General features: G+C 42.8%; 1 protein-coding gene across 5 annotated transcripts in view; it reads left to right on the top strand.

Annotated features, from left to right (window-relative positions):
- Window positions 1-12,568, top strand: part of PLD1 (phospholipase D1) — a 247,731-nt gene that overhangs the window by 126,970 nt on the left and 108,193 nt on the right. The gene's annotated exons all lie outside the window — the stretch shown is intronic.

Below are 12,568 nucleotides of genomic sequence, written 5' to 3'. Positions count from 1 at the left end.
AGTTAAAGTGGTTGTAAACTCTTACATATACCCAGAGAAATGACTGGCCTCAGGCAATACACAAAGATGAAACAAATCCTCCTACATAGGTTTTGCCTGTTTATCGGTCTTGTTTTCTCTACATCCATTCAAAATCCAGAATTTATACAGCTTGTCTGAGCTGTCACAAAAAAGGGAGTGGAAAGATGACATTACACTCTGCAGAGCTCTGAGAGCTGATTGGAGGGAAGAGACACCCCTCCCCTTCCTCCACACAGCGCACAGGAACAGAGCTGAGGCTGTCAATCTGCTGGATGTCCTTCCCTTGTCACCATTTTTCTTTTGGTCAGGAAAACTTGCCAGAAGTGATTCATGCTGATAGCAGAGGAACAAGGCAGCAGACAGAAATGACACTTTGTGCTCTGGAATGAGACAAATGCACACTATAGAGGGATATGCTTTATTCATATTTAATGTCTAAGATTTACAACCATATTAAAGTGGAACTTTCCTGTCCTTTACAGCCAAGGAATCTGCATTTTAGCTTCTTTGATCTGCAGTTGCTATGGTGCCTCGCATGTGATCAGTTATGACACCAGCCATTTGAGGGTTTGACATTCGAGCTGAGAGCACAATCACCTGTGACAGTTCTCATTTATGCCATGCCTTGTATGTAACTGTTTGAGGAAATAGTCAAAGTGGAACTTTAGTCAGAAAATTAAAAAAGAAGTGCGGGCTGTCAAAATAATAAATGTACATACTCACCTATGTGGCTGCAGCATCATTCCCCTCTGACTTTATGACTGAGAACTGAGTGATCACATGACTGATTGTTCAGTTCTCGTTGTTCTTCACTGAGCTTACAATGGTGACTGTCAGCCATCTGCTCTCTGGTCTACCCCTCCAACACTCACTGGAGCATTGGGTTGTGGAGGGGGTGGGAGTGGCTGAGGATCCCCTGCAGAACCTGTACCAACTCTCTGATGTCAGCTGACAACGGGCTTTGGTACTAAGTGCACTCCTGTGACCCAGAAGAGAAGTATGGCCAAAAGAGCTTTTAAAGTGCTTGTAAAGGCTCAAGGTTTTTTACCTTCGTGCATTTTTTTTTCCTTCTGTGTGCAGCAGTGCCCTCAGCCCACTTAACACTTACCTGAGCCCCATCACAATCTATCAATGTGCAAGACAGCCTCGGCTGTCCTGGGTCTCTGCCTCCTCATTGGCTGAGACAGCATTGGCTCCCGCTGCTGTCAATCAAAGCCAGTCAGCCAGCCAGTCAGCTCCCTGTGTGAATGGACATATGGGGCAGCTACATGTTTAACTCTGAGGAAGGGAGCTTGACTCCTGAAATGCGTTAGAACTTTCCATTACAGGATTCCCGCTACTTAGGACTGTCAATTGTGGCTCTCTCTCTGTTTTTATGACCTATGGTTTGTGAGTATCCATTTGTTTTTATCACAATAAATTCCGTTGTATCACGGCAATACACGAGGAGAGTATGCCCTTTCTTATTCTTTTATGAATAAAATTTTGTTTGAACATTTTTGTTTCAGTTTTCTAATGGTTAGTGAATATCTCATGATTTTTTATTTTATCATCAAAGGAAAACTGGCCCAAAATAGTAAAAAATAAAATAAAAAAATTCAGAGAGAAAACACAGGGGCGGGCTTCACAGTGACTGATCACTGTGATAGCCAGTCAAAGGCTATCATAGCAATCAGGTGATTTGCAATCAGATGTTCTGGGTCCCAGTCATTAGTACGGGACTCAGGTGAGACTCCGGTCTCTGTGCTGATAACGCGAGACAGATAGGCATATATGCGGCCCCACTGAAAAAAGCCCAGTCCAGTGAGGCCACATATATGCTCATTGTCGGTGGGAGGGGGTTAAAGTATCTCTGAAATGAATGTGAATTCAAAGTTTTTTAATTATGTATACTGTATCATCACAGGTAAAAAAAAAAAAAAAAAAAAAAAGGTTTGGAGATTAGATGTGATGCACAAGCCTCATAAGGTAAAGAAAAACTTTCCTTGCCTTCCCTGACCCAAATTTTCCATTTATGTCTCACATACTTGCCCTCCAAGACACTACAGCTCACAGTGGGACAGTATCAGCAAGTGCTGTCAATCCAAGAAGCAGTGGGCAAGTCTAGATGTGGCCAAGTACTGATTGACATGCTTGTGAATTTGCAGTGATAGCAACCCGGCATCCCTCCCCTATGACATTTTTTTCCACCTCGGTGTAGTGAAAATAGACTTGGCCCACTTTAGCGTGGCAACTCAGCTCTGAATTCAGGAGCAGTACTGCTGCCACCCCAGGAAGCTGAATTAGGTGGACTTCACTGGCAGATATTTGAGAGATTTTGTTGGGGGACCCAGAGAAATCTGTAAAGCTGGCCATACACTGCTTACATTTCAGCTGGTTAATCAGGAACATCAGAGATGTGAGCAGCCCTGTTGGCATTCCCACTGCCAAGACCTACCCGCACCCCCCTTTTCATCAAAGGAGCTAGTCCAATTTTTGATCATACAGCGTCTGCATCTAGTCAGATGCAAGCAGTGTTCAGGTATTCTGTATGCGAAGTACAATAGCCAGTAGATGATATTCCTCTATCCAAGGTGCTTAGCAAGGATTGGGGAATCGATGGAGAAATCTGAAGTGTATATGGCCAAATAAATACAGATGCAGTTATTATTTAGGTGAGTAAAGGCAAACTATAAATATTCTTAGAAATGTTCCCTCCTCCATTGTCCTACTTATCCTGTATACCATGGGTTTCAAACTGGCGGCCCTCCAGCTGTTGCCAAACTACAAGTCCCATGAGGCATTGCAAGATTGCCAGTTACAAGCATGACTCCCAAAGGCAGGGGCATGATGGGACTTATAGTTTCGCAACAGCTGGAGGGCCACCAGATTGACACCCCTGCTGTATACCATGTATAAAAAGACATTATTTTTTTTTTTCAGTGTGATCTGGTGCAGTCGTGTAACTCGGCAGATTAAGCTCTCCTGTGTAAAGCCCCAATACAGGATCAGAAAATTGTATGAAAAATGACGCTTTCAAAGCAATTGTACGATAATCTGATTGTTGATATACAGCAATCATCCGAAATTACTCGAAGGGACAAGCATGAAAAGTTTTGTTGTATAATTTGCGTTTAACCAATACAGTTTTAGTCTGAAAATGCAATGCATTACATCACTGTCGAATGTTTATGCTGTCGTATGAGAATTTATGTAACTTTAGTAACTTCTTCACTTTTGATATGAGACCAGCATGCAAAAAACCCCCGATATTCTCATCGTTTATACAGGTGTTTAGGGAGCACTCGAAAATAGCTGTAAATATGGGAGCCGTAAATTCACCCATAGGCTCCTATCTCCCATCTGTTGTCAGTGCTCCCTCCTCTCCCTTGCAGCAGCTGCTCACTTACACAAGAGAGCTGAAGCCGCTGAAAGTTCAGGAGCAGGAAGAGGACTGGACAACCCTGCAGTGATTCTATAGAATCCATCAGCCTGCACATCATGAGACCAGCTTAGTGAAACTAAAGCTGTAGAGAAGATTTTTTTGGACTAATCTTCAGCTTTAAGGCCCCATGTACACTGGGCATTTTAATAACACTGGTAACATTAGCTGTGTAAAATCACGTCAAAAATGTGCGTTTTCAGCACTTTTACATTATTGTTTTGCCGTGTGTTTTCGCGTTTGCGTTTTTAGCATTTTTTTTTACCAAAAAAGCATTTTTTTTAACCGAAAAAGTTCAAAAAACGCTGTTTTTGCCACATTTTTCAGTGTTAGAGCATTTTTACAGCTAAAAAAACTCCTCTGGAAACTCACTAGTCCTGGGTTTTTTTTTCCAGCCAAAAAACGTCCCTGCTAAAAAACGCTGATTACGTGGAGACATAGGATAACATGCTGGGGAGTTTATTAGCTGTAGAAAAAACGCCAAAAGCCAAAAACAGCTGTAAAAATGTTCAGTGTGCATGAGGACTAAAAGTATAGAACAGTGGTAGTTCATTCAGAGTAGTTGTTTTATCTCTAGAATGTATAAATTGCCATTTTCAGTGAAAGGTGCCATTTGGATGATGGCCGCTGTATTTTTCATAGACTGGTTCAATTAATTTAGAATTTCTGTTTTATAGAGACCCACTCAGTTTTTATTTTCACTTATGTCAAGAATCTCTGCATATTTAGGAGGACAGTTGACTGTATACTCTATACCACAATGCTATTATTTTTTTTTTTTTGGGGGGGCGTGGGATCACACTGTGGTCATGTGGTGTTGGAATATTTGAGTGACAAGTAACCTGCTGCAATCTTTGGACCAAAAAAAGTTGGTTATGCTTTTACAGACAGTGACAAATGTTAGTGTGTTCTGTATTTAGTAGTTTGTTTAAGGCTTAGGTGTGTCATGTCTGTAACTGTAGCACTTGTATCTCAATCAAGTAGAGGTAGTGAATCCGTACCCCAGGCCTACATACATAACTCTTAATAACCGCTCGAACACGGGAACAGTTCGTCTGTATAGAACACTGTTTTTTATAATTACTGCACAATCTGTTGGTAGTTTATAAATAAATCATGTTGGCAAGGCTTAATATTATTGAGTTCCCAGTTACGTTTGAACAGTTTTTTTTTCTTTTTTTTGTGCTTTTATTTTGGGTAACATTGGGTAATATTTGATTAAAATATCCTTGTACAGTTGTCTGGGTGTTAAATCAATAGGGACATTTTGGTTAAAAGAGAAGTGTCGGCTTTAAAAAAAAAAATACAAATAAAATATATATGTACAGTTGCAAGAAAAAGTATGTGAACCCCTTGGGATTACGTGGAGTTTTGCATGAATTGGGCATAAAACGTGCTCTGAACGTCATCTAAGTCACAACAATTGAAGAACACAGTCTGCTGAACATAATACTACACAAACATTAGATGCTGCCATGGTTTTATTGCACATAACATGTAAACATTCACAGTGCAAGGAGGAAAAAGTATGTGAACCTTTGGACTTAATAACTGGTTGACCCTCCTTTGGCAGCAATAAACTCAACCAAACGTTTCCTGTAGTTGCAGATCAGACCTGCGCAACGATCAGGAGTAATTTTGGACCACTCCTCTTCATAAAACTGTTTCAGTGTAGCAATATTCTTGGGATGTCTGGTGTGAATCGCTCTCCTAAGGTCATGCCACAGCATTTCAATCGGGTTGAGGTCAGGACTCTGACTGGGCCACTTCAGAAGGCGTATTCTGTGCTGTGGCAGCCATTGTTTTGTTGAATTACTTGTATGCTTTGGGTCATTGTCATGTTGCATCACCCATCCTCTGCGGAGCTTCAGTTGGCATACGTTTTCCTGCAAAATGTCTTGATAAACTCTGGAATTCATTTTCCCATCAATGACAACAATCCGTCCAGGCCCTGAGGCAGCAAAGCAGCCCCAAACCATGATGCTCCCTCCGCCATGTTTTACAGTGGGGATGAGGTTTTGATGTTGGTGTGCTGTGCCTTTTTTTCTCCACGCATAGTGTTGTGTGTTCTTCCCAAACTACTCAATCTTGGTTTCATCTGTCCACAGTATATTTTGCCAGTAGTGCTGTGGAACATCCAGGTGCTCTTTTGCAAACTTCAAAGGTGCTGCAATATTCTTTTTGGACAGCAATGGCTTCCTCCGTGGTGTCCTCCTATGTACTCCATTCTTGTTTAATGTTTTCCTTATTGTAGATGTGTCAACAAAAATGTTAACATGTGCCAGAGATTTCTGTAGGTCCTTAGCTGACACTCTGGGATTCTTCTTTACCTCATGCAGCATTCTGCGCTGTGCTCTTGCAGTCATTTTTACAGGATGACCATGCCTAGGGAGAGTAGCAACAGTGCTAAACTTTCTCCATTTGTAGACAGTCTGACTTACCGTGGACACATGAACATCAAGGCTTTTGGAGATACTTTTGTAACCCTTTCCAGCTTCATGCAAGTCAACAATTCTTGATCGTAGGTCTTCTGAAAGCTCTTTTCTGCGAGGCATGGTTCACATCAGACAGTGCTTCTTGAAACCAGTAAACCCAAAACATGTGTGTGTTTTTTAAGGGCAGGACAGCTGTCAGCAACACATCCAATATCATCACACTGATTGGAGTCAAGGTTGGCTCACTCCTGGCTCCAATTAGCTCTGGGAGAAGTCATGAAGCTAGGGCCTCACATACTTTTTCCTCCCTGCACTGTGAATGTTTACATGTAATGTGCAATTAAACCATGGCAACATCTAATGTTTGTGTAGTATTATGTTCAGCAGACTGTGTTCTTCTATTGTTGTGACTTAGATGACATTCAGAGCACATTTTATGCCCAATTCATGCAAAACTCCACGTAATCCCAAGGGGTTCACATACTTTTTCTTGCAACTGTATGTGTGTATATGTATGTGTGTATATATATATATATACAGTCATGGCCGAAATTGTTGGCACCCTTGATATTTTTCCTGAAAATCAAGTATTTCACACAAAAAAGGTATTGCATTAACACATGTTTTGCTATACACATGTTTATTCCCTTTGTATGTATTGGAACAAATATAAAACAGAGGCAGAAAAGCAAATATGACATAATGTCACACAAAACCCCAAAAATGGGCTGGACAAAAGTATTGGCACCCTTAACTTAATATTTGGTTGCACACCCTTTGGAAAACATAACTGAAATCAGTCGCTTCCTATAACCATCAATAAGCTTCTGACACCTCTCACCCGGAATTTTGGACCACTCTTCCTTTGCAAACAGCTCCAGGTCTCTCTTATTGGAAGGACACCTTTTCCCAACAGCAATTTTAAGATCTCTCCACAGGTGTTCAATGGGATTTAGATCTGGGCTCATTGCTGGCCACTTCAGAACTCTCCAGCGCTTCTTTGCCATCCATTTCTGAGTGCTTTTTGACGTATGTTTGGGGTCATTGTCCTGCTGGAAGACCCAGGATCTTGGACGCAAACCCAGCTTTCTGACACTGGGCCCTACAGTGCGACCCAAAATCCTTTGGTAATCCTCAGATTTCATGATGCCTTGCACACAGTCAAGGCACCCAGTGCCAGAGGCAGCAAAACAACCCCAAAACATCATTGAACCTCCACCATATTTTACCGTAGGTACTGTGTTTTGTTCTTTGTAGGCCTCATTCCGTTTTCGGTAAACAGTAGAATGATGTGCTTTACCGAAAAGCTCTATCTTGGTCTCATCTGTCCACAAGACGTTTTCCCAGAAGGCTTTTGGCTTACTCAAGTACATTTTGGCAAACTGTAGTCTTGCTTTTTTATGTCTCTGTGTCAGCAGTGGGGTCCTCCTGGGTCTCCTGCCATAGCGTTTCATTTCATTTAAATGTCGACGGATAGTTCGCGCTGACACTGATGCTCCCTGAGCCTGCAGGACAGCTTGAATGTCTTTGGAACATGTTTGGGGCTGCTTATCCACCATCCGGACTATTCTGCGTTGCAATCTTTCATCAATTTTCCTCATCCGTCCACGACCAGGGAGATTAGCTACAGTGCCATGGGTTGCAAACTTCTTGATAATGTTGCGCACTGTGGACAAAGGCAAATCTAGTTCTCTGGAGATGGACTTGTAACCTTGAGATTGTTGATATTTTGCCACAATTTTGGTTCTCAGGTCCTCAGACAGTTCTCGTCTCCTCTTTCTGTTGTCCATGCTTAGTGTGGCACAGACAGACACACAATGCAAAGGTTAAGTGAACGTCTCTCCTTTTTATCTGCTTTCAGGTGTGATTTCTATATTGCCCACACCTGTTACTTGCCCCAGGTGAGTTTACAGGAGCATCACATGCTTGTAACATTCTTATTTATCCGCAGTTGTGAAAGGGTGCCAATACTTTTGTCCAGCCCATTTTTGGAGGTTTGTGTGACATTATGTCGAATTTGCTTTCTTTCCTCCCTTTTTTTGTTTTGTCCCAATACACACAAAGGGAATAAACATGTGTATAGCAAAACATGTGTTAATGCAATACGTTTCGTGAGAAATACATGATTTCCTGGAGAAATATCAAGGGTGCCAACAATTTCGGCCATGACTGTATATATATATATTTTTTTTTTTTTTTTACTCCCCTAGGTGAATGCAGCATCAATCAGATGCTGCATCTGTCCCCCGCTGGCTCTGCAGTGAGAACTGAGCGATCAAACACTGCTGATCGCTCAGTTCTCCCCTCTGCTCTCAGAGAGGCTGAGCCAGGTGCCAGTCCAGGCTCCTGGGTGGATCTCAACTCTATAGTCGGGATCTTTTCAGAACCTGGACTGGCTATGTGACATCAGCCGACAGTTGGCTAAAAACTGGTCACAGAAGTGCAGAACAAACTGCACTCCTGTGATCCATAGAAGTACAGCCAAAAAAGCTTTGGCTATACTTCTCCTTAGGGTTGGTTCACACTATAGAAACACAGTCCAGATGAACTCTGGATGCATTTTCGCATACGTGTTTTTTGACACGTTCCAGTGCATTTTGTACGCATTCCAGTAAACTTTTTTCCTCTTTTTCTTCTATTTAAATAGGTACGTGTGCATTCCAGTGCATTTTTGGTGCATTCCCGTACATTTTTTATGCGGTTTACCGCGTTCCACTACAGTTCTGTGCGGAAAAAAATGCAGCCTGTTCTTCTTTTTTTTTTTTTTTTTTCTGCAACCAGAACGCACTGGAACTTCAAGCACTGATGTGAACTGTGAGATTGACAACCATATAACCTACTTTCTGTGCATTTTGGATGCAGAAAAAAAGCAACTGAACCGCATGTGGTGTGAAGTGGCCCTTAAAGCAGAACTAGCTACCATCTTAGCCTCAGTTTGATCTGTAGTTGCCATGGGACTGCACATTGGATCAGTTATGACGCCATCAAATGGATGACTTAACAGTTGGGTTAAGAGCACAAGCAACTGTGACTGTTCTCCTTCACAGCATACCCTAAATCAGGGGTGTCCAAACTTTTTTCAAAGAGGGCCAGATTGGATGAAGTGAACATGGTGGAGGGCCGAACATTATTCCGAACATTCTTTGAACCATTACAATTAAATGCAAATAAATTATTTTATGCCAAGTTAATTGCAAACGACATACTTTTCATTTCATAACATTAAGATCAACTGACAGCTGAGTTTTCACAATGTATTGAAAATAAATTTAAAAAAAACTTACCTGCACTAATGTGAAGGGTGAAAAAGGTAGCTGGAGCTGAAGTCTCTGCTCGGCAGCTGGGAGGGGAAGAGAAACACACTTCACGCTGGAAGCCCGGCCCTGACGTCACCGCCCTCTGTCGCTCCCAGCACGGCGCAGTCACGCATGCGCACTGCTCTCAAGCAGAAGACTGTCTGCTACAGAAGGGAGGGCCGCGCGACAGCCGCATTTACACAGACCAGGGAGAACGCGCCGCAGTCAGGCATGCGCACTGCCCTCTGCTCTCAAGCAGAAGACTGTCTGTCATAGAAGGGAGGGCTGTGGGAGGGCCACATTACACAGAGCAGGGAGGGCTGTTGGAGGGCCGTATTAAACCGACCCCCGGGCCGTAAATGGCCCGCGGGCCGGACTTTGGACATGCCTGCCCTAAATGTATCTGATTTGGAAAACACATAAATTTGTGGGTTAAGTGCCACTTAAAGTAGGAGAAATGTGTATGTGGTATGCGTGATCATGTTCACTGAAGAATGGAATTCTGATCTTATCTCACTTTCACTTTTTTGACTGAAGAATGAAAGCAAAGAGCACAGTTTAAAAATAGCATTTTTTTCACTAACTCTATAACCATAAAGAAAAATTGCATTAATGTATTTGGGTTTTGTATGTGCCAGATTTATATTTCAACATTTACACAGTTATAATTTCTAGTGCTTTAGATTTGGCTACTGTTCATAAATAAGGTCCTTTCATTTTACATATGGTTGTTGCAAAAGTCCCTTTTCTTGCTGTGCGGGTCCAATCCGCCACTAGAAATTGCAGGGTGTGCTAATGGCTTGTGTGAATGTAGCCTTTCTGCTGTCTATTTCCCTGATGGGGAAAATGTTCCTGTCTTCCTCTCCCAGAGACAGTAGTCATGCATATGTTGTCTGGGAAAAAATCTCAAGGACTCATTTGGAAATATATATATTTTTTTCCCCACTGGAGAGCTTCCTCTTATTTTCTGTCCTAGTAATGATGTTTATAATTGTGTTTAAAAAAAGAAAACTATATTGGAGATGATGCTTAAAAATTGTTTTTTTTTATTTTTGTTGCTAATATACACTGATCCGAACTGACTTGTAATAAACAAGTACCCTGTTTTTTTGGGGGTTTTTTTTTGCTCTGTAATGTTGCTTTTTTGTCAACACAATATTCAATATGAAATAAAGTAATGCTAATAATTTTATTTATACAGTATGGGAGAGTTAAAAATAGGGCTTTTTTTCAGGGAACGTGGGGAAACGCAGTTCATGCACCTCCAGCACTGAAATTATGAAATGGCAAGGGGTGCTGGGAGGTCTATTGAAGCTGGCTTCTGGAGGAGGTCTGTTGTTGCTGGGGAGGTCTATTGTTGCTGGTGGGGTATTTACTGTTGCTTACTGTTGCTTGGGGTCAGTTGTTGCTGGAGGGGATCTACTGTTGAAGGATGGGTCTATTGATGCTGGCTGCCGGGATACCTGTTGTTGCTTGAGGGGGGTCTATTGCTGCTGGCTGCAAGGGATATACACTGCTCAAAACAATTAAAGGAACACTTTTTAAGTATAGCATCAAGTCAAATAAACTTCTGGGATATTGATCTGGTCAGTTAAGTAGCAGAGGGGGCTGTTAATCAGTTTCTGCTGCTTTGGTGTTAATGAAATTAACCCCTTGACTCCGACCGTACGCAAATATGCACCCTCTCAGCGGCAGGGCCTTGACGCCGAGCAGCCGCATATTTCGGTACCATTTGAAAACACATGTGTGCAGAGAGTGCGCGCCCTGCGTGCTCCCAGCACATATGTCAGTGTCTCACAGGTCCTGATCTCCCCTTGGGATCAGGACCTTTTCCGATCACATGACCCTAAAACCCTGCCCTACTTCCCAGCGTCTGAAACCTCTTAAAGGGCTGGAAGGCACTGACGTGAAGAGGTTAACAGGTGCCCTAGATGGGCAACAATAAGACTCCCCCAAAACAGGAACGGTTTTACAGGTAGAGGCCACTGACATTTTTTTCCTTACTCATCTTTTCTGACTGTTTTTCCCTAGTTTTGCATTTGGCTAGGGACAGTGTCACTACTGGTAGCATGAGGTGATTCCTGGACCCTACAGAGGTTGCACAGGCAATCCAACGCCTCCAGCATGGCACATCAATACGTGCCATTGCCAGGTTTGCTGTGTCTCCCAGCACAGTCTCAAGAGTATGGAGGAGATTTCAGGAGACAGGCAGTTACTCTAGGAGAGCTGGAAAGGGTTGTAGAAGGTCCTTAACCCATCAGCAGGACCAGTGTCTGCTCCTTTGTGCAAGGAGGAACAGGATGAGGACTGCCAGAGCCCTACAAAATTACCTCCAGCAGGCCACTGGTGCGAATGTCTCCAACCAAACAATCAGAAACTGACTTCATGAGGGTGGCCTGATGGCCCAATGTCCTCTAGTGGGCCATGGGCTCACTGCCCAGCAGCATAGAGCTCGATTGGAATTTGCTATTGAACACCAGAATTGGCAGGTTTGCCACTGGCACCCTGTGCTTTTCACAGATGAGAGCACGTTCACCCTGAGCACATGTGACAGATGTGAAATGGTCTGGAGAAGCCATGGAGAACATTTATACTGCCTGTAAACATCATTCATCATGACCGTTTTGGTGGGGGTCAGTGATGGTCTGGGGCAGCATATCCATGGTGGGACGCACAGACCTCTACAGGCTAGACAATGGCACCCTGACTGCCGTTAGGTATCGGGATGAAATCCTTGGACCCATTATCAGGCCCTACACTGGTGCAGTGGGTCCTGGGTTCATTCTGTTGTATGACAATGTTCGGCCTCATGTGGCGAGCGTATGTAGGCAGTTCCTGGAGGAAGAAGGAATTGATAACATTAAATGGCCCCCATGCTCACCTGACCTAAATCCAATAGAACACCTCTGGGATATCATGTTTCAGTCCATCCGACGCTGCCAGGTTGCATCTCAGACTGTTCAGGAGCTCAATGATGCCCTGACCTAGATTTGGGAGGAAATACCCTAGGACATCATCCGTCGTCCATTATGAGTTGCTGCAATGAAATTTCAGAAAAATGGACTAGCCTGCTGCATCATATTTTCACTTTGATTTTCGGGGTGTCTTTGAAAGCAATCCTCTGTAGGTTGATATTTTTCATTTACATCAAATGATGGGGCATCCTTATGTTCCTAACACATTACCCAGTCCATACCAGCATATATATCCAGCATGATATTTTTCCCCATTGAGATCTGATGTGTTTTCAAAGTGTTCCAGTGTATTTTACTGCTTTTCTTGTTATTGCTTAACTCCATACAAATGGCTTAACACCACAAAATGATACTTCACTCTGTATTCTCTCAAAGGCGCAGTACTGGGAGGTGGTTAGGAGAGAGAAACCAAGGAACTGT

The sequence above is a fragment of the Staurois parvus genome, unplaced genomic scaffold (assembly GCF_062004578.1).
Source record: "Staurois parvus isolate SC_StPar_1 unplaced genomic scaffold, SC_StPar_1.0 ptg000155l, whole genome shotgun sequence".
Classification (NCBI taxonomy): domain Eukaryota; kingdom Metazoa; phylum Chordata; class Amphibia; order Anura; family Ranidae; genus Staurois; species Staurois parvus.
This window is presented reverse-complemented; position numbering and strand designations above follow the sequence as displayed.